General features: G+C 32.6%; 2 protein-coding genes across 2 annotated transcripts in view; one reads left to right on the forward strand and one right to left on the reverse strand.

The window, feature by feature from the left end:
* Nucleotides 1-21,319, forward strand: part of LOC126773643 (uncharacterized) — a 102,769-nt gene that overhangs the window by 51,616 nt on the left and 29,834 nt on the right. The gene's annotated exons all lie outside the window — the stretch shown is intronic.
* Nucleotides 3,290-21,319, reverse strand: part of LOC126773636 (sec1 family domain-containing protein 2-like) — a 157,841-nt gene continuing 139,811 nt past the window's right edge. The window contains exon 10 of the transcript XR_007669756.1: nt 3,290-3,335. The gene's annotated coding sequence lies outside the window, so the exon portion shown is untranslated. The remainder of the gene's footprint in view (nt 3,336-21,319) is intronic.

Consider the following 21,319-nt stretch of genomic DNA (forward strand, 5'->3'; position numbering starts at 1 on the left):
GGAAATTAATTAAGGAGACCGTGTATGCAGAGTGAGGCAGGAATTTTAATATTAGACATTTATGAGAGTTATTTGAATTAAATTTCGTTTTATGATTCTTTATTTTTACAAGATTTTATTTAACTTTACTTTTAACAGTTAAAACCCACACCGCTTGAGCTGAAAGTGCACACAATTTTGAAGCTGACAATACAATCTAGAATTAAAGAGTTCAAGATTTTAATAAATAATATATCTGAACAATATTTCGTTTTCGTTCGTTGTTTGGCGCCTGTTAAAGCCAAGAATATAAAATAAATATAAAACCAATTCATCTTGTGTTTTGGCTGAAATTAAGTATTATTTTTATATATTTTGTACGCATTTTCGCTTAACAAATATTTTCTGTTTCACATAGGTATTTAAAAAGTTAGGATCTTCGAGTAGAATTGCTTCTAAACTCTGCATGAAGACATTTTAATAATGAAAATAATGCATCTCTTTTTTATATTTATGATTCAGAGATATAATAGCTAATTTTATTAATGACAAATGGACTGAAAATAAATTAAACCTATACGGGCTTTATTCATCAGGCATACGAAATCCCTCATAAGTATAATCAGTTTAATTTTGTAAACTAGAAACATTACTGAAGCTATAGGTATATGCACATATGTATATACGTGTACCACCACCAAAAAAAGGACCTCTTTACCTTCACACGTGTGAAGAGGCATCTTGCGGGCCGGCAAAGCGGGGCGGCTAGTTCAGAACATTCTTCCCGACTGTACTAGCCGTCGTCGCGTTTGGACTCAACTACCACATACCATCAGGTGGTGTGGAGTGATTTGGTTTCCCGGTTCTTATAAAAAAAATGTGTCACTTATATTAATAGTTTAATTACAAGTGAATTGTAAAAGTCTAACAAAAGACATGTTTCGTAAAAGACCGTCGACGGAATATAACACATAATCAATAACGCGGTATTGACATAAATAACATAAATATAGTATACTATACAAATACGTTACAGTCATGCAATGGTAATGAATTATAATAAATGGCCCAACAAGATATATATATATATATATATATATATATATATATATATATATATATATATATATATCTTGTTGGGTCAGTATTATACACAATATTATATATATATATATAATATTGTGTATAATACTAATCATTTTATCATTCTATTTTAGCTAAGCAAAAGCCTCCGATTAAAGAGATGATATAAAACTATCCACATTTTGCTTTAACAATGGCTGGCAGATCATCTGCATGATGACTGGAATCAAACGTGTTTGAAAGAATTTCTTCCGACAAATGCAGGTCTTTACGATGTTTAATGGTTTGAACCTGCAATCTTCGGTTACGATTCACTTGTTCTCGCCGCTGGGTCATTTCGGCTCACTATAATTCGAGTGAAAATCGATCCTTGAACATGGGCTTTGAATTTGAGTAAATAATTACTTTCTGTCACCACTTCGACTATTTACGTAAAGCTTAAAATTTTCGAAAATATAAATTAAAATTTGACTCAAAAATACGTCGACATCACGCGACATTACCTGTAAGTAAAGCCAGTAAACTTTACTATTTCACAAAATATACAAATATCAGAATGACACGTGTCACAGTTTTGATTATCTAAATCAACTTGGCGTACAATACGTACGCCAAGTTAATACGTGTAAAGGTTTTTTAACTACTGAAAAGATAAGAGATTTCAGCTATAATGTTATTTTTATACTTATATATATCGAAATAAGAAACACTTGGAAAAAGCGTAGGTAGCGTCGGAGGCTTGTGAAATTTGACAACGGCATTTTTCACTAGAGCTCTAAATAAGTGAACAATCCGAGTTAATGGACCAAATCCGGAAAATCGCCGCTAATGGACTCGATAAAGACTTAGCTGTTGTAAAATGCTGACTAATTAACTAATAGTAAGAGAAAGTTAAACTGTAATTGCTTTGAACAGTCTGCCTCTTGCTCGATTTAAATCTTATTGCAGTTTGTAGTGTTCATTAAACTTTTACGTAACTTTGGCCGTGACGCCAAAAGCATACTTATTTATTTAAAACAAAATAAATTGCTGTTTAGTTATTTTATAATTTTAATAGACAGGTGGAATGGGCCATCTAATGGTAATTCGTCTACAATACCCACACACACAGGCCTTGTAAGCAATACAAATGAACATAACATTACGATAAATGCAATGAACATAATATACCAACCTAGGAACTAAGATGTTATGTCCTGTAATCACTCTGGCTCAATATTCTAGTACGTATTTTATTTTATTATTCGGTTTTTTTTAAATTTATTAGGGGGAAAAAACGAGCAGAAGGCTCACCTCATGGAAGAGACTATCACCGCCCACGGACATCAGCAACACCCGAGGGTTTGCAGGTGCGTTGTCGGCCTTTTAGGAATAAGTACGCACTTTTCTTGAAGGTTTTTTTTCGGGTGTATTTTATGAGTATTATATGGGTGTGATATATGAGCATTCTTTAAATGGGCATGGGTGAATGACTTCTTTACAAATGGGGAGAACGAATTCTAAGTTTAAACACGTTGTTCAACATAGAATTGGATATGTGTCCCTGAATCGCTCTCAAAATATGCATGACTCATCTTTTATGCATTTTTACTTAACTCCTCTCAACTACAAAGTGCGTCATGAAATGTAAAACAGAAGTAAAGTAAGTATGTTTTAAACGTTTTTAAAAGGCATTATCCGTTAAAAATGAAATGTATTATTATTTACATTATAATTACAAAACTTATTTATTTATTTTTACACCGACAAGTTACAACGACAAATCTTAGATATATCTAAAACATTAAACTCACTTACTTACATTCTTAGCTTGTAATAAAAATGAGGTAAAGAAAAAAAACTAACAAGCATTTGAAAAAAAGAAATAACAAGTAAGTCGATAGAATGACTCGACAATAATATTAAAACTTAAATAATACTTATAAAACTAAAACTAATAATTAAAAAATTGAAATTGAGGGATTTATTTATTTTATTTTTATATTATTTATTTGATTGAAATTAGGATTGAAACTAGTATAAAGTTACTAACGATGTTAAGTGAATGTAAAACGTGTATGGTTTTATTTTATATTAATATTTGTATACTATTAGAGTATTGGGAAAAGCTACTTTATCAGTAATTTTATTTATTTACGTTTATGGGCTTAGAAGAAATTGAATTTCAACCGATGATCGTGGGTTCAAACCCGGGCCACTGAATTTTCATGTGCTTAATTTGTGATTGTAATTCATCTCGTGCTTGACGGTGAAGGAAAACATCGTGAGGAAACCTGCATGTGTCTAATTTCACTGAAATTCTGCCACATGTGTATTCCACCAACCCGCATTGGAGCAGCGTGGTGGAATAAGCTCCAAACCTTCTCCTCAAAAAGAGGTGCGGAGGCCTTTAGCCCAGCAGTGGGACATTCACAGGCTGTTACGGTACGGTTATGGGCTTATAAATGGTAACTCAATTGATATGCAAGGATTTATATAAAATTTAGAGGATATCTTGGAAATTAAAATGGGACCTATCATTATTTTTATTTTTCAATTAGAAAAAATAATGCAATTTAATTTACGCCTTGTGAAGCGAGCGGTTATCCACGACTACTAATCTTTGCCTTCGCGATTGCTTAAATCAGTACAGTACAGTAAAATAACAGCCTGTTAATGTCTAATTCCACCACGAAAACGCGGGTTGGTAGAATACCCATGTGGCATAATTTCAATGAAATTAGACACATGCAGGTTTTCCACGATATTTTTCCTTCGCCGTCAAGCACAAGATGAATTATAAACACAAATTAAGCACATGAAAATTCAGCGGCGCTTGCCCGGACTTGAACCCACGATCATCGGTTGAAATTCACGCGTTCTAACCACTAGGCCATCTCGGCTTTTGCTTAAAACACGGGTATAACATTAAGCTTCACCGTATTCTGGCAAATATCATAAGACAGATATTCTTGTTAATCAAAAACATCTTCATAATTCAATTTTATCCAGAAAAAATGTAATATGAAATTGTGGAATAATAACAACATAAAGAGTCCTAAGCAAGGTTTTACTCCCCAATGACGAGAGTGATACGTAGCCCAAAATATTTTATGGTTTTTCAATGCTAGCTTCGCATGAAAGCGTAAAACGTGACAACTCATATGAGTTGCTAATAAATAATTTATTTCTAAGAACGTTCATAGGATTAAAATAAGACACGCGCAACTAACACCGGCATTGTAAAATCCCTTCGAACTTTGAGATAACTATGCTCAACTATAATATGAGCTTAGTATATATAGAACGTGCTTAGTTTGGATAATTATCGAAAAGAATTTTAGGACAATTAAATTAGTAATTCAGTTTTTCAATAAAAACAATTAACAATTAATATCAGTCTGCAATTGTATTACCGCTGTACAAAAGGGCCATCTTTTGTGAAAGGATTCAGGCCGTAATCAGCTCCATTTCTGGTTGACGAACATTTAACACGTCAAGATACTGTCGCCGCAGAGTACGAGATGAGTATTGAACTCAAAGTCAAAGGCTTGTTCTGATTTAATCTACATTGGTCAAGATTCTATTTATCTTTCCTTCAGGTGTTCTGGTTACAATTTCCATAAGCAATTGAGCCTTTGTGTGTTTGCCAGCAAGTTTGTCTATTATTATTATTTTAAAAAGAAAAATTTAATGTTGTAACAGATAATGAATCCATGTTAATTCTTCGATTGTGACTAGCTGAAATATTACTTTTGAATATATTTACTTATTTTTAAGTAACTTCCAAATTATATATTCAAGTAATGTACAATGTTGACATATCTGAAAATACTTTTTTTTAAAATATAGATAGTTAGATTACATATAATGATAGTATATGGCAATATTCTCAAAGAATTGCATCTCCGATTCACTGGGCACGAAATGAATCAGCAATCTTGTCACCAGTGAAGCCAATAAGACGGAGTGTGACTTACAGTTTTAATAACATTACGTTGCGATGCACGAGAAATCACGATTAATCATTTATGTTTGTACTTGTAATGATATTAACGTATTGAAAATGTTTACGCCTAATTAATTACTTTCAAATGAATTAAATTTCCATTAATATTTTAAGTATAGATAAAATTTGTGATTAATATTGGAAATGTTAGATTAGTAGCTACTTTTATGCTTTATTTTTGCAGTTGACATTTAAAAACTTGCAAATTGATGTGTTTTATTTATCTTAATACTAATATACTATAACTACTGAATTTTCATATGTTCGATTAATATGTACCTGATATCTCCATGTGTTGAATGTCAATCTGCGATATATGTATCCACCAATCCACATTGGATCAGCGTGGAAACCATCTTCTCAAAAGAAGAAGTCTCCTTAGCCCAGCAGTAATACATTTACAGGCAGTTAGATTCAATGAAAGGATTAGCCAAATATTAATTTTTAAACTCACATAACATTTTTTAGAGTTTTTTAATTATATAATATATTGTACTATATTTTACCAACTACATATTTGGCACCTAAAACAGTAAAAATTACTCAAGTTACATTACGCAGCTACATTATAAATTTATTCGATTCAAATCAGCGATTTTGGGTTGTTTCCATAATGGTACTAATGAAACACATAAATTAAGATTAAAAATAATAATAATATTAGCAATTACCGTTTTGAGGAATTTACTAATATTACTGTTTACCACTCTATTTAAGCTTAGGATTGGGACAGCCCAAGACGCTTTTACATCGCTAGACGGCCCGTAATCTATTGACGCTTAGATGTCAGAACAATATTGTTGTATGTATGTGTTGAAGTAGTACAAGTTGAATGAGGCACTTTACCAGAATGCTACAGGTGGTTATGGAGAAACATGTTAAACGAATTAACCACAGCGCGGCGTCACTAATTACATTACAGTGGCAACTTGCCTCTTGGCTCCCGTCTGTTTTACCCAGCTACCATTAACGAGACCTTTGTCATTTCAGAAACACTGGTGTTTAACTAAAGAGTATTATTAGATGGTGAAAACTTTTGGTGTATACCACACTGATTGAATTTTAAGTAGCTGTAAGTAGTTCACTATGACTTCCTGAAAACGGAGGAGACGTAAAGTTCCTTTTATATTACTCATTCATTAAATAATATACAGTATCAGCCTGTTAACGTCGCACTGCTGGGCTTTACACCTACCAACAAAAGATCCAAACCTTCTCCTCTCACTTTTGAGGAGAAGGTTTGGATCTTATGTTGGTAGAATACACATGTGGCAGAACTTCAATAAATTTAGACACATGCAACCTGCATGTGTCTAAATTTATTGAAGTCCTCACGATGTTTTCCTTCACCTTCAAGCACGAGATAAATTATTATCACACTTTAACACATGAAAATTCAGTGGTACTTGCTCGGGTTTGAACCCACGATCATCGGTTAAGATTCACGCGTTCTCTCTACTAGGCCATCTCGGATTTTAAATAATAATTTATGTATATGTAAATATATATGACGTCATCATAATTATTGTCATTATCACTCGTTTGTTTTAAAGCCATATTTGGTGTCAGAGCAGTGAGTTCGGTTTGGTAGACTTTGACGGCTAACTATTGACGCCAATCCTCTTTCGGAATGATCTTTCGGATGAAAAAATTAACTATCACTAGACTAGGTGGACGAGCATATGGGCCACCTGATGGTAAGTGGTCACCAACGCCCATAGACATTGGCATTGTAAGAAACGTTAACCATCGCTTACATCACCAATGCGCCACTAAACTTGGGAACTAAGATGTTATGTCCCTAATGCCTGTAATTACACTGGCTCACTCACCCTTCAAGCCGGAATACAACAATACCAAGTACTGCTGTTTTAAGGCAGAATATCTGATGAGTGGGTGGTACCTACCCAGACGAGCTTGCACAAAGCTCTACTACCAGTAAGTTTATAATAAAAGTAAGAATTAATTAATAAATATTAAGTATATGTCATTTAAAACAAATAATTTTCTTAAAAACAATCATAGCCTACAAATTCCTAAATCATTAAAAATATCTGCCAAAGTCTAAGCGTTAGCTATTTTCCACATTTGAGATATTTTTAACAAAAGATATATCCACTTTTTTTGAATTATGAACTTCTTCAATGTAAAGTTGGAAACAATGGTTTAAAATTTATATTCAGTTATAAGCTCAAAGTATTCGTTTTTGTTCAGTTTAATCCTAAGCTCGCTTCTGATTTAACCAAAGGGCTCAATGCTGTTCTTTGACTTTAACGTCTGTTTATTACAATATGAGGAGTTCTTTGAGAATTTACTTGACATTTCATTGTGTAGTTATACTTTCCTTGTATGTTTTGGACTAATTATAATTATTACGTGTGCGTGTCACTGAATTCTTTCTTAGCGGTTCGATGGTGTTTTTTGTGCGTTTGGGTCCCTGAATTATGGATGGCTTAGATTGGATTCAGCGGTAGGCGGCGCTACGATCGATATGCAGGTTTTTTTTAAATCATACATACATAATTAATTTTTATTAAGTGTTTTTTTGCTACAAATCTATGCATCCGTACTTTTTAACTTCCTTTTTGTATACTCCTTGGTGTATTTTATGGCTCCACTACATGTATGTGTCGGATGAAAATCTGCCACATCCTCTAACCCACCTAGTAAAAGAATAGACCTTTGTTCAACAGTGAGCCAAACCAACAGACATATGTGTCTTTAGTTTGTTATAAAGGTGTTATATCTTGGTTTGTCACACAGATTTCGTTTAAAAACTGAGAATTTAAATAATTATAAAAAATATGTTTTTCTTAATACCATTTCGCATAATAAAATGTGGATAAAAAGAAATTCAACATCGAGATATAAAACACAATACTATTTTTTGATCCATTCTACCTTTTATAAAGATGAAACTTTTCCATAATAGATTTACCCATTTTCTCGGAAATGCTTATGATGTCGATTCAGACAATAGTATCCACCTCGTGTATGGGTGCCTTCTTCTGAATAAGTTGTTCCTTTTATATCGTATTGAGATGGATCTTTAATAATAATAATAATATCCTGGGACATTATTCACACACGGCCATCTGATCCCAAAACAAGCAGAGCTTGTACTATGGAAACCAGACAACTGATATACAACATATACTACTTTTCTTTTGTAAATACATACTTATGTAGATAATTACACCCAGACTCAGGACAAACAGACATGTTCATGCACACAAATGTCTGTCGTGGGTGGGAATCGACCACCACACACACCCACAACCTTCACCGTGAAAGGCAAGTATCTATCAACCACGCCGACCGGCCCTCATTTTATACTTTTACACCCTTAGGAAAAAGTATTATCCATAAAAAATAACACCTTACCTATCAACTTTTTTACGTATGTATCTGACTTATTCATAAGTTAGTATTTGTAAAATATTAATTTATATTACACGTTACTTTAAAATTGGCAGATGAACAATGAATATTCTAATGGAATTATAATATTCTATGCCGAATAATATTGTTGTTTATTTATTTTGATAAGAAAAATAATTCGAATAATAATGAAAAAAATAATAATTGAAGACTATTTGTTCTTTCTTTTAGTATAATAATTGTATTTCATAACTTTAACATTATTATTAAAATTTTCACGATTTCACGATTCGATATTCAAATTGACATTTAACATTTCTCAACAACCTTTGTTTAGGAAAAAAATAAAATTTAGGAATATTTAAAAGGTAAGTAAAATTGATAGTCATGGTAAGTGTGGTCTGTTAAACACACCCTTATTTTTTTAATTTCGCTAATATAATCTTTATTTTTTGAGTTAGTGATCTAATAAAATGTATGTTTAGGTTACCAAATAGGTACTAAATGATTGTGGAAAAACAATTGCACAATACGGATTGCCTTTGTGCGGAAATTATAAACGGCAAGTCATCTTGACGTCCAATGATCATTTTAAAAATTATTTTTTTGTTAATTATTTAGGTACCAAATATTTAAACAAAACTATATTAAATAGTACTAAATAGGTACTAAATGCTAATAGTATTTTAAAGCTGATCTTTCACTTTGTACAGTCATTCTGATGCACGTATCACATTTTTATAAATATTTTATTCCTTTTACTTCCTCTAATTAAAATATATTTCATGTATATTTACTCTTAGTGAAGGTATAGTGTTCCGTTTTAAGCACCATTACATCCAACGATACTTAAAACTATTCAACAGGTTCAAAGCATCTTCATCCCTGTATATATAACAACGTAATTCTAAAACTAGGTCAAGTAAATGCTTTTCTTTCTAAGCATTATATGTAAATACAGTATATAAAATAGACAAAATGCTCCGCGCGATTTCACCCGTGTTAAGCGTCACTGCCCTGCCATTGTTGACTGTGATGCTATTCATCCTTGATCCTGATTCTATTATAACAATTATTTATTATAATATTATAATAATCATAATAATATACTATTTATTAAATATTTACCAACCTATTCAATAAATTAAAATCTCATGTTAAAAAAAATATTGATACGTAAGCGTCAATTATTATTAAATATACATAAAGATCGTTGTTTAAGGATAAATAATAATAATTTAGGTAATATATTTAATCCATTCGGAATCGGTTAAATACATAGCTATAGCTAACTGAAATATAAATTTAATCATGTAGCCAATAGGTGACCAGCTTGGAAAGCGGCAGTTTTTACTTTTTCTTGCCTGTAAAAGTATCCGAAACCATACCCTTGCTTGTCGCATTTGAGTAGCTACCTTATCTTGTTATCACACTGCTGGACTAGAGAAGTGGACGAAGTGGCGTAATCGGTCAGAAGGACATCTTCATCATTTGTGTTTACATCCCGGAACACTGTTAACGTCATGCACGAGGTGCAACGTTACGACATGTCGTGAATTATTTTTTTGGTTAATCCTGAAATTAATATTGCTAAGTTTTTCGATATATACTATTAAACGAGTAATCATCATTGATAAGAAATGCTCAACGTGATAATATTTCTTACAGCGTTAATGTATATGAGACTTCACACTTTCACTTTCAGAGGCTGTTATTGTGATGTTTTTGGGCGGTAGTGACCATTTGCGTATAGGTAGCCAATTTTCCGCCTTCCTATGAATAAAAATAGAAAATAAAAATGTCGTAACTCGGGACGACCCGTCCCGAGTTACTACATTTTTCTTCGCACAATCCGCGTGCAATTCACGAGCGTGCAATTTTTCTCACGCATATACGGATAAGTTAAATTGTCCTTACTTCGTCAGATTCTCAACAACGTAACATACATGTAAATAGGTTCGCTTTAAGATATAAAATTCAAAATGTTTGATATATTTACCGCTAATAGCCCATTGGTTAAAACAATCGAATCGAAATAAGCGAATCTAAACCAAAGAGTGCGGTTTCAAACCCGGACGATAAGCAGCTCTGAATGCTTAATTTATATTTATGATTGTCGTGCTCGTCGGTGAGAGAACCTACACATATCGAAAATCTGTTATTTGCATAATAAGCTTTAAGCATTAATAGTTATGTAATGTTTTTATTATTATTATATAATGTTTTTTAAGTGAACACTTCTTAAGCGCGTTGCGCTGGTTTACCGTAAGGGATAGACTCGTGGTTTCGCGTCACCGACATGCTAATGTTAATATAATGAAAATCGTGAAAGTACAAATAATTCAAGTATTGTGGAAATTAATGAGGATCATGATGATTAAAATTTATGTAAATACTAACAGTATATACCAATAATTTAGTGTATTTTAACTATTATTTATTTAAATTAAGCTGTATTAATATTTTATACCGAGTTTGCGATTTACTGTTCATTTTGATGAATAAAAAACTATATAATAAAAAGGGATAAAAATATTACTTGGAGTGCCAATAGATGTAGAAATTGGACAAATATATTTAACAATTTTAAGTTTTAACTTCTGTCGGCAGTATATATATATAACTATAATTACCTGTTTTTTTACATTCTGGTATTATGAAATTAATTAAAGACATTAATTAAACGCACCTGCAAACCCTCGGGTGATGCAAGTCTCCATAGGCTATTGTAGTTACTCCTCCTCCAGAGCCTCCTGTTACACCCGTTTGCCCCTGTTCCTTATATAAAATGTATATATATATATATATATATATATATATATGTAAGAAATGTGGTTGTATATGCATTGTTGTCTATCGAGGTATATACGACGAAATGAAAGTTAATCGGAAAAAAAAACATTTTTATTATTGTATAAAATACATTTTTGAATAGGTTGCGTAGGTATTAGAATTTATGTTTAATATCGTTACGTTAATATATCTTTTGAAAACAGGCTTATGATTGAATTTGCTGTTTCTCTTATCATGTGCCCGCTGTAACCTTTCAAATAATATTATTATTATATTATAAAATTATTATTTCATGCGCAGACTGTGAAAATAATTAAATAAGATCCTTGGTATACTCAATAATTGCTTTTTATTTTCAGTTATTTAGGTCGATTTTATTCCAAATTATTTTAGTATAAAATTACATTAAGCTAATAGTACCATTAAGTTATACATTTTTGTAAGTTAATAACTAAGACGTTTCTAAGACAATTTGATTGTATGGCTAAGTAATAGAGCCGAAATGGCACAGCGTTTAAAATGTGATGATTACGGGTTCAAAGCCAGGCAAGAACCACTGAATTTCATGTGCTTAATTTGTATTTATAATTCACTTGTAAGAAATACATAGAAGTCAAACGTACAAATATTTCTTATTTCTGAAGATACGATTTCATATTTGCTTTTGAATATATTTATTACATAATGATGTATTTTTACATAAGCTACTTCAAAAAATCTTTTCAATATCGCGTTAAAAATGGACTAACATAACAGAAACAGAGGAAAAAGGTGTATCATAATTTTCGAAGAAAAGTAACAGTTAGGAGAGATTGAAATTTCTCCCCAGGTGTTACTTAAGTGTAGGCAACTGCAGGTACGGAATTTAAATGTGCCATTTCTAGAACTTTCTATATTCAAAGGACAATAGGTCGAAAAGGTTTTTGATTAGTTTTTTTAGAAACTTTCGATAGTGGCAATATAAACTTAAGTGGGTATAGAATACTAATGTTCGAATTGAAATGTAAGGAATTAAAATATATTTTCTCTTAAGTCGACTACTGCATTGTTATTCTGTAGGAGCTCACATTTCTCGCACGTGAAATGTTGACAACCTACTAATAGTGATATACTATTTTGAACCGTGTGTTCTAGAAATGTTATAATTATTATGGTCAATATCGCATATCACTTTCTGATTTTTCACGACATATTTCTGCGATGAGTTTCGAGTTTGAAGATTCGTCATTCAAACATACTTTTTTAAGTGGGTTATAAATGAGCTATCAGGCTAATTATAATCTCGGAGCTTGAGCCTCCCTTCGGGATTTTATTAACAATGTAGGAATACTAACAGTTATGTCACGATATATTTATAACAAACTAATATGTATATTCACACTGACATAGATTATTTTTATTATATCAGTGAACAACATTGTATTAACACGGGAAATAAAGATAAGTATGTATCACTAAGTTCCGCAACGTCAATATCCCCTGCCTGGTATAAGTAATTTCATTTCTGTAATAAAAAAAACGGATATAAAATTTTAGTAGTAGTAAAATGTAAATACTAAGTATCGTGCCTGTTTTTTTTTCATAATTTTTATATCTCGAAACTGTTGTCGTTTACTCTTAATATTATCTTGTAAAAGGCTATTCAAAAGTGCTTGTCTAAGTAAGCCTTGAGGCTTTTCTAAAGAAAATCACACTTACTTTTACGTTTTACTTTAAAGAAATTGATTTCTTCAATTTCTTTACGTATTTAATTATATAATCTTCGTTATAAACTAAAAATTTCAAGCAACAATTAGGTTACATATTCGTCGACTAAAATAAAAATTAAAAATTAAATATTTAACAGGCAGTGTCTCATTTCTACAGATTTTACGTAATAAGCTCCTAATACCAATGAATTTCCAATCGCGCAACCAACAATTTGCGATCGAAAATGAATTATCAAAATATCCTTAACTGTTAATTAATGTCCATTGCGGTAAGCGACGGCCACCTCGTGACAATTCTGACGACCATAACATTTAATTGGTTATCATAATTTGAACTAGTCATGGCTTGTGAATAAAATTTAAACTAGAAATTGACAATTTAATCGTCTATTTAATAGTGCTTGACGGTGAAGGAAAACATCGTGAGGAAACCTGCATGTGTCTAATTTCACTGAAATTCTGAAACATGTGTATTCCACCAACTCGCATCGGAGCAGCGTGGTGGAATAAGCTCCAAAACCTTCTCCTCAAAAAGGGAGAGGAGGCGTTAGCCCAGCAGTGGGACATTAAAAGGCTGTTACTCTTACTGTATTTTATAATATCGTTGTACTATTAATAAATTATTCCTTATTTTTAAGTGTAAAAAAAATCAGGTTTTCTGTCACCAGTGTAAGCTATAACGGGGTGTTATATGTTTTATACATTTTTATGCATTACCCCGAGATCAGATTGACTTGGTGGGCTTTTACTTAGGGCTTAGTGCAAGCCCGGTATGGGTAGGTGCCACCCCTCATCAGATCTACCGCCAAACAGCAATACATAGCATAATTTTTTTCCGGTTGGAAGGGTGAGTGAGCTAGTGTAACTATAGGCACACGGGACATAACAACTTAGTTCATAAGGTTGATGGCATTACCAATGTCCATGGGCATGGTGGTGGCTATTTACCACTAAGTGGCTTAATTGCGCGTCCGCCTTCCTAATTTATAAAAAAAAATCCAAGTGTTTGATGTTTCAACTACAAACCACACAAATATATAATGTAGAATTAGCAACAAATATTTGCGTCCTTTGTTTGTTTCCACTGTGGCTTCAGCCTTTGACATTTGTTCCCTTCCTCCCTTGTATTGTAAAATGTAATTAAAATGTAAATACATCATTTTTATTAAGTTGGTAGTATGCTGGTATTGCCGTGTTATGTTGGCATTGACATAGACTGGTGGTAGGGCTTTGTGCAAGCTCGTCTGGGTAGGTACCACCCACTCATCAGATATTCTACCGCAAAACAGCAGTACTTGGTATTGTTGTGTTCCGGTTTGAAGGGTGAGTGAGCCAGTGTAATTACAGGCACATAAAATCTTAGTTCCCAAGGTTGGTGGCGCATTCGATATGTAAGCGATGGTTGACATTTCTTACAATGCCAATGTCTAAGGGCGTTGGTGACCACTTACCATCAGGTGGCCCATATGCTCGTCCGCCTTCCTATTTTATAAAAAAAAAAAAATAACTAATATTCGAAACGACTTGCTCTAAAATATTGTCCGTGCTCAACTATATACCAATTGTCATGGCATAGAAGTTGGTGTAGTCATGTAGTGATAAGTTAACATGAAGTGGATAGTATAAAAAGTACATATATGTGCCAACTTGCATGGCAATCGGTCAATAAAGTCTATTAATCTTTTTTTTTACGTAAAAGGGGTCAAACAGGCAGGAGGCTCATCTGATTGAAAGTGACTACCACCGCCTATATCCCTGCAACATCAGAGGGCGTGCAGGTGCATTGCCGGAAGAAATAAGTAGGCTCTTTTTTGAAGATTTCTATGTCATCGATTCGGAAAATCGCCGGCGAAAGCTGGTTCCACAGAGTGGTTGTGCGAGGCAGGAAATGCCTTAAAAACCGCGCTGTTGTGGATTCCCAAACAGATAATATTGTAAAAGCGAAATTAAGTATATTTGTTTGATTATTTATTTAATTGTTTGTTTGTTTGTTATACTTTCACGTCTTAACTACTCAAATGATCATCATTTGAAAAATCAATTCCGAGCTCAACACTTACATTAAGAGAAAAGTAGGGTTAATACGTTAAAGGCGATTGTGTTACGTAGCATTAGTTAAAATTTATTTAGGAAAATAATTTTATAATTATATACTGTCACGTAATATACTTCAAGGATCAAAAGATAAGAGGCCTTTACATGTGATAATAACCTTTTCAACTTAATAACATTTAAATGTTTTCAGAGATAGTTGTCACAGTCGCAAGTGACCTAAAGTAGAAATGTTAGAAAATTGTTGTGTTAAGCGACCCGCGCCAAATTCACACGCGTAGGTACAATTAAAGTTTTCTGACGAAATAATCCCTTACAAACAGATCTCTATATAAAACATTACGACATTACAGTTCCTCGAGCAGAAATCATTAATTCTCTTAAATGATTAACTAAATGAGATTGTTATTGATTAGTATTGTAGCAATGCAATTATATGATTGTTCTCGCTTATCACTGCACTCTACAGTATGCCTAGTAAGAGTTTTTTACTTATTCGATAGCGTTGACATTAACTACCATTTGTATGGAATGAAAACAGAACTGTCTAGTGACAATAATCAAAATTCCACACAAATAGCACTAGGCACACATAGATTAAAACGAATGCCTACTAATTTGTATTGTCATCAAAAGTATGAGCGATATTTTAAATCCAAAATCATAACCACACATAGTTCAGCACTCATTCCCGCAGTTAGCCTGTCTTTCCCGGTTACACTTACGGCGAGGGAAGAAGGTGCATATAGCACTGACGTCTTCTCCCCGGTCTTCCTGGAGCGGGTCACCGGAGGCGTCCTCCTAAAGCTGGGAGCGTTATCCTTCGGCTCCGCGGCCTTCTTCTGCGACATTACACTGATTTACCAACCTCGTTCTCATAGACGTCGGATTTTGCAATACATATATAATATTAAATAAAATGTTACCTAAAAATTACCCTACATTTTTCAAATAACCTTCGTATCAAACATTATATACTTCGTAATATAGTATATCCAACGAACATTGTCAGTTACTTTCAATGATATTCTGCCTTCGTTTATAGATTATATATTAAATGTGGACGTCTATAGGCGTCATGCCAAACTCTGCTATTGTATCTAGCGTACTGTCCCTCAAAGAGTTAATCAATTTTTTCTCCCCTCTTAAAAAAATGTTTTAGAATTTATTCAACCACGCTGTTCTACTACAAATTGGTTGACAAAGGTACATTGGTTGATAAAGGTAGAATATAAATTTATTCGAAATATATAGTTTTCAATTTGTTTTCCTTCACCTCCGAACACGTTATGAATAATACACTCAAAGATATGAAAATTCAGGGCCATACCAGCTCATATGAAATTAATTTATTATAATTAATACTAAGCTATTCAAGATAAGGCAATCGAATATTATGAGAACAATGAACCTAATTTATATCTATATTATTATATTCATTAGAAAAACAACGTTTTATTATTCACGAACAGTTGAACACAACCATTTTATATTCGTAATATAATAAAATACCGTTGAAATATCTTTTCATGAGCAGTTCTTTGAAACACATCAGTAAGATATTTTATCATTATTATTATAGATTCAATCTGTATAAATAAAAATGTATGTTTGCATATATTCTATGTATGCGTTGCTGAACCGTTTGTGATGAAGGTTCCGAGTGTTAAAAAAACGATTTTTCTTTCAGTGGCTGTCCTTCAATATAAACGTGGTATGTAGATTTAAGACCCTTAATCTACGTTATTCTTTTTTAGTGCGAAGCCAGGGTGGGTAGTATTTTATAAAATAACCGTCTAAATGTGGCTCGTGGTCTTTGAACATTAGCACGTTTCGCCTCGACAGACACAAACAATTGTATGTGTTTACGTACAATCGGCAACAACAAGCTTTTGAATTCGTAATATTAAATGGCTATTTAAATTGTCATTCGATGGATATTTCCCGCCCCGAAGTATCGATTTAGGTATTTAAACTAGTCGATAGTTATAAATATGACTAGGGTTCCGTTTTAGGTAAAATTAAACCTCTATGATAGGAGTTCGTTGTAAGTCTATTAGTCTATTTGTCAATATCGTCAAAGTCATAGAACAGTCACACGTAAACATACATAAAAATAAATAAATATAATTTTATTTAAATGATAGTAAGTTTTAATCCGAAAGTTATCAAATTTCATAATAGAAAAAATAGTAGCGTTATCTGTTTTTTAAAGAATTTAAAACACAATGCTAAGAACAGCGTGTTACTTTCAAGTAAACCACCTTTTCAGTAATGTTTCTTCAGAGCAACTTCCTAATAAAAAAGGTAGTAAGGGCCGACTAAAGGACTCCATCTGATGTTAGAGCTGTGAACTTCCGCCAGGTTAGCGGACATAACATCTTAGTTTCCGAGGTTGGTGGCGCATTGACGATGTAAGCGATGGTTAACATTTCTTATAATGCAAATGTCTCTTCGCGTTGGTGAGCAGTTATTATTATCAGGTGGCCCATATGCTCGTCCACCTACCTATGAAATAAAAAAATAAAAAATAATATATTCTATCAATCAGATTAATAGTTTTAGAATAGAAACTGAAAAAAAAAACAAATATAATAAAACCTCTTTATAATTAAATATTGGTTATAATTAATCGCTAGCACCTATACTGTAGGACTCGGGACTCGTTGCTAAAGAAGAAGATAAAACTAAAACATTTGACTTCTTATAACTTGAAATCATACACCAAATTACTACGTCTCAACTCTAAAACTTAGCTGGAAATTCGAAGTAAACTTCATATTGAAACTTCCAACAAATTTTATACAGTCTTGTTATTTTGAAAGTAACTTCAGCTAAATACAGCGATTTACGGGTATAACTCAGATAAATACATATATTTATCGACTTCGACTCATCACCTGCTGTATTTCGCAAAACGGCAGCGGAATACATACAAACTTTAATAAATAAGGAATAAGTGTATTAATTAAATAAGTAAATGCTTTAGGTTCAACCTGTAATGTTAACTTATATTTTTGTAAATAAATAAATATTATAAAAGCGATTATCCGCTCGCTTCGTTAGACTTAAATTAAAATGTAGTAGTGTTTATAAATGACAAAAAAGTAAAGTACCTAATAGCCTGTAAATGTGCAGTGCTGGCCAAAGGCCTTTACTCCCTTTAAAAGGAATATTTGGAGCTTCTTCCACCACGCTGTTGCAGTGCGGGTTGATGGATACGCATGTGGCAGAATTTTTTGTGAATTGTGGCTGGGCTTGAACTTGCGGTCATTGGTTAAGATTCAGGCATCCTAACCACTGGGCTATTTTGCCTAACTATTCACTAACTTTCTAATATGGAAATATATTTCGCAACATAAACTTTTTAAGAAATGCCTGCAAATAATGAATATATATACATACTGTTCATCTAACTTTCTCCATAGTTGTAGCTATGTTTTGTTAAATTATAGAATTTATAAAGTAGTTAATGTTAGTGTTGAAAATATACAAGTAACTAATTTTCCCTGTCGATTTCTGTTTTCCCCATCACCTACAATATGGGTACCGTCAAGTCAAGAGTGAATAGGCATCTTCTAGGCAAGCGCGCTCCACCTTAGACTGTATCATCACTTTCCACCAGGTGTGATAACAGTCAAGCGCTATATTTAAAAAAAATAAAAATTATTTACTTTTCTAAAAAAATATGTATTTTTTTTAATTTAGTATTTTTAAACAACATGCATAAAAAGAGTGAATTGTTGAAATAAAAATTGAATAACAGAAAAAAGAGGGGGAAAATTAAATACGTTACATTCAGGTCATACATACATATAGGTCAAGTGTTTACAAGTCAGTAAAGCGCTTATAATATATTGTTAATAATATCAAAGAAATTTATTGAACGTCAGTTTTTGTCTTTTTATGATGTCAGCATACTCTTTATATAAATAACGTACAGTACGCGTATTGTTGTCTTCTTAATTGATTATGGCCACGGCGGCCAGTCACAATCATTACTGTGTGAGAGTTGGATATATAGTGCAAAAGTGCCTTATCTACTCTCAACTATCGCCACTCTCACGATCCGATGGGACGCAAACTCTGATACGATCGGAAAAAGTTCAGGCGCAGGACCAACGCTCTCACGTGCTTTCTGAGGCACGGAAGTATTGATGTTGTTAAAAAATAATAATATTGGTCTAACCCTTACCAGCGACGTTACACACCAGCCACTAGAAACCGTATTACTACATCTGGCTTAATCAATTGAATTATTTGTGTTCTAATTGTAACATACATATTTAAATTTAGTTCAAATGTATTTCCGTCCTTATTAGCTTCTCTATAGTTGGTTAATAACTCATTCGAGTGGAAATCGGGAAGTCGGTCACATTATTAATTAAGTTTAAGGGGGGGGGGGTTTGTTTGTACTACTATAATACGAATTATTATAGTTGGTGGCCTAGTTTAACTGTTTGAACTACTCTAGCATGCTGCCAAGTTCCTATTTAATCATATCTCGGGCTCGGTATAATAACATTGAATAAAATTCGCACTTTTTTTTTCTTCTACACATACCCATTTTGTCTGATGTGTAAATTGGTGAAGTGATTTTAAAAAACGAAACATCAATGTTTGACTTTGATATTCGCTTTGAATATGAAATCAAGACGTCTCCTTAAATTGCCAAACTTTATCTCTCGTTGTTTATATTGTGTCTGTACCATTTCTCTTCTGTTTGTCAATCGATTCTTTTTTTTGTTTTTTATCTGAATCTTTAGAAAATGAAACATGTAAATTAATATATTTTCCTTTAATTTTCAATTACGATTATGATACTATACGACTTTCGACCAATTTCAGTTTCAAGCTTTGCCTAATATTTCTTACAGTGATAATGTCTAAGGAAGGTAGTGATCACTTACTATCAGATGGCCTATTTGTCACTTTGTTTATCTATTTGAAATATTATTATTATATAATATATTTTAAGACGAAAATGCTAATTTATTTACTGCTTAAATAAAGAAAATATTAATCAAAAGAATATTATAAGAAAGCGCAGCTCAGTAAACGTTACGGAGAAAATTACATTTACGTCAGAAGCATTTCATTTTAAAACGTAAATAAAGGCTAGTTCTGACTGCGCTAGTATTTTAGTAGCTTGAATACTCCCTAATGCCCAAAAATCGTTCATACTGTTCACAATTCGTTGGTGTCTTGCAAGAAACAGCCTGCAATTGATTAAAATAAATAAACTGATTAAGCTTATAGCAATTGATAGTTGAAAATGATAAGTTACACTCAAATTGCTACTTATCCCAAAAAAAATTGTTGTTAAATTATATCTCGCATTGAGTTGTAACCACAGCATCGAAGCAATCACTGATAACGCAATACTAAAAAGCATTTTTTAAATGATAATAAGAATATTTGTTCAGCCTGTTAATGTCCCACTGCTGGGCTAAGGCCTCCTCTCCCTTTTGAGGAGAAGGTTTGGAGCTTATTCCACCACGCTGCTCCAATGCGGGTTGGTAGAATACACATGTGGCATAATTTCAATGAAATTAGACACAAGCAGGTTTCCTCACGATGTTTTCCTTCACCGTCAAGCACGAGATGAATTATAAACACAAATTAAGCACATGAAAATTCAGTGGTGCTTGCCCGGGTTTGAACCCACGATCATCGGTTAAGATTCACGCGTTCAAACCACTAGGCCATCTCGGCTTTTTTCAGCTACAGTACAATAAATATGACGTATTTTATATTCTTTATATTTATTATACTTTATATTTTTTAACACATCTTATGTTCTATTTTGTGTACAATAAAGGTTTTTATTATTTATTATTCAATAACTACATCTATAAAATTCCTAAATTAAATTACATCTATAAAAAACCTTCTCCTCAAAAGGGAGAGGAGGCCTTAGCCCAGCAGTGGGACATTAAAAGGCTGTTACTAATACTAAAAAAAAACTACTAATCTATAAAATGGTACCAATAGTGAGGATGCAGATCCTGTGGTCGACGATACTTATTAAAATTGAGATTTTTTTTCATCTCAAAAGAAACAGTTCGCGTTCCTCAAGTGACGAAGAGTGGCTTTAATTATGTCTGTCTGAATGCGATAAACTTAAAAACTATGAACTGAACTGATTTTCTCACGGTCTTCGCTATTGGAAGGAGTAATTCATGAAGAAGGTTTAGATGAATAATTCATTAAGGTTTTGTGTAAATTGGCTGGAATATGACGGTGATTGTTGAAAATGTCGGTAAAAATCATGTCGTCTTAAATTGAATTATATGTACGATATTAACCTTTTATTTAGACCTTTATTCTACCC

The sequence above is a fragment of the Nymphalis io genome, chromosome 15, assembly GCF_905147045.1.
Source record: "Nymphalis io chromosome 15, ilAglIoxx1.1, whole genome shotgun sequence".
NCBI lineage: Eukaryota > Metazoa > Arthropoda > Insecta > Lepidoptera > Nymphalidae > Nymphalis > Nymphalis io.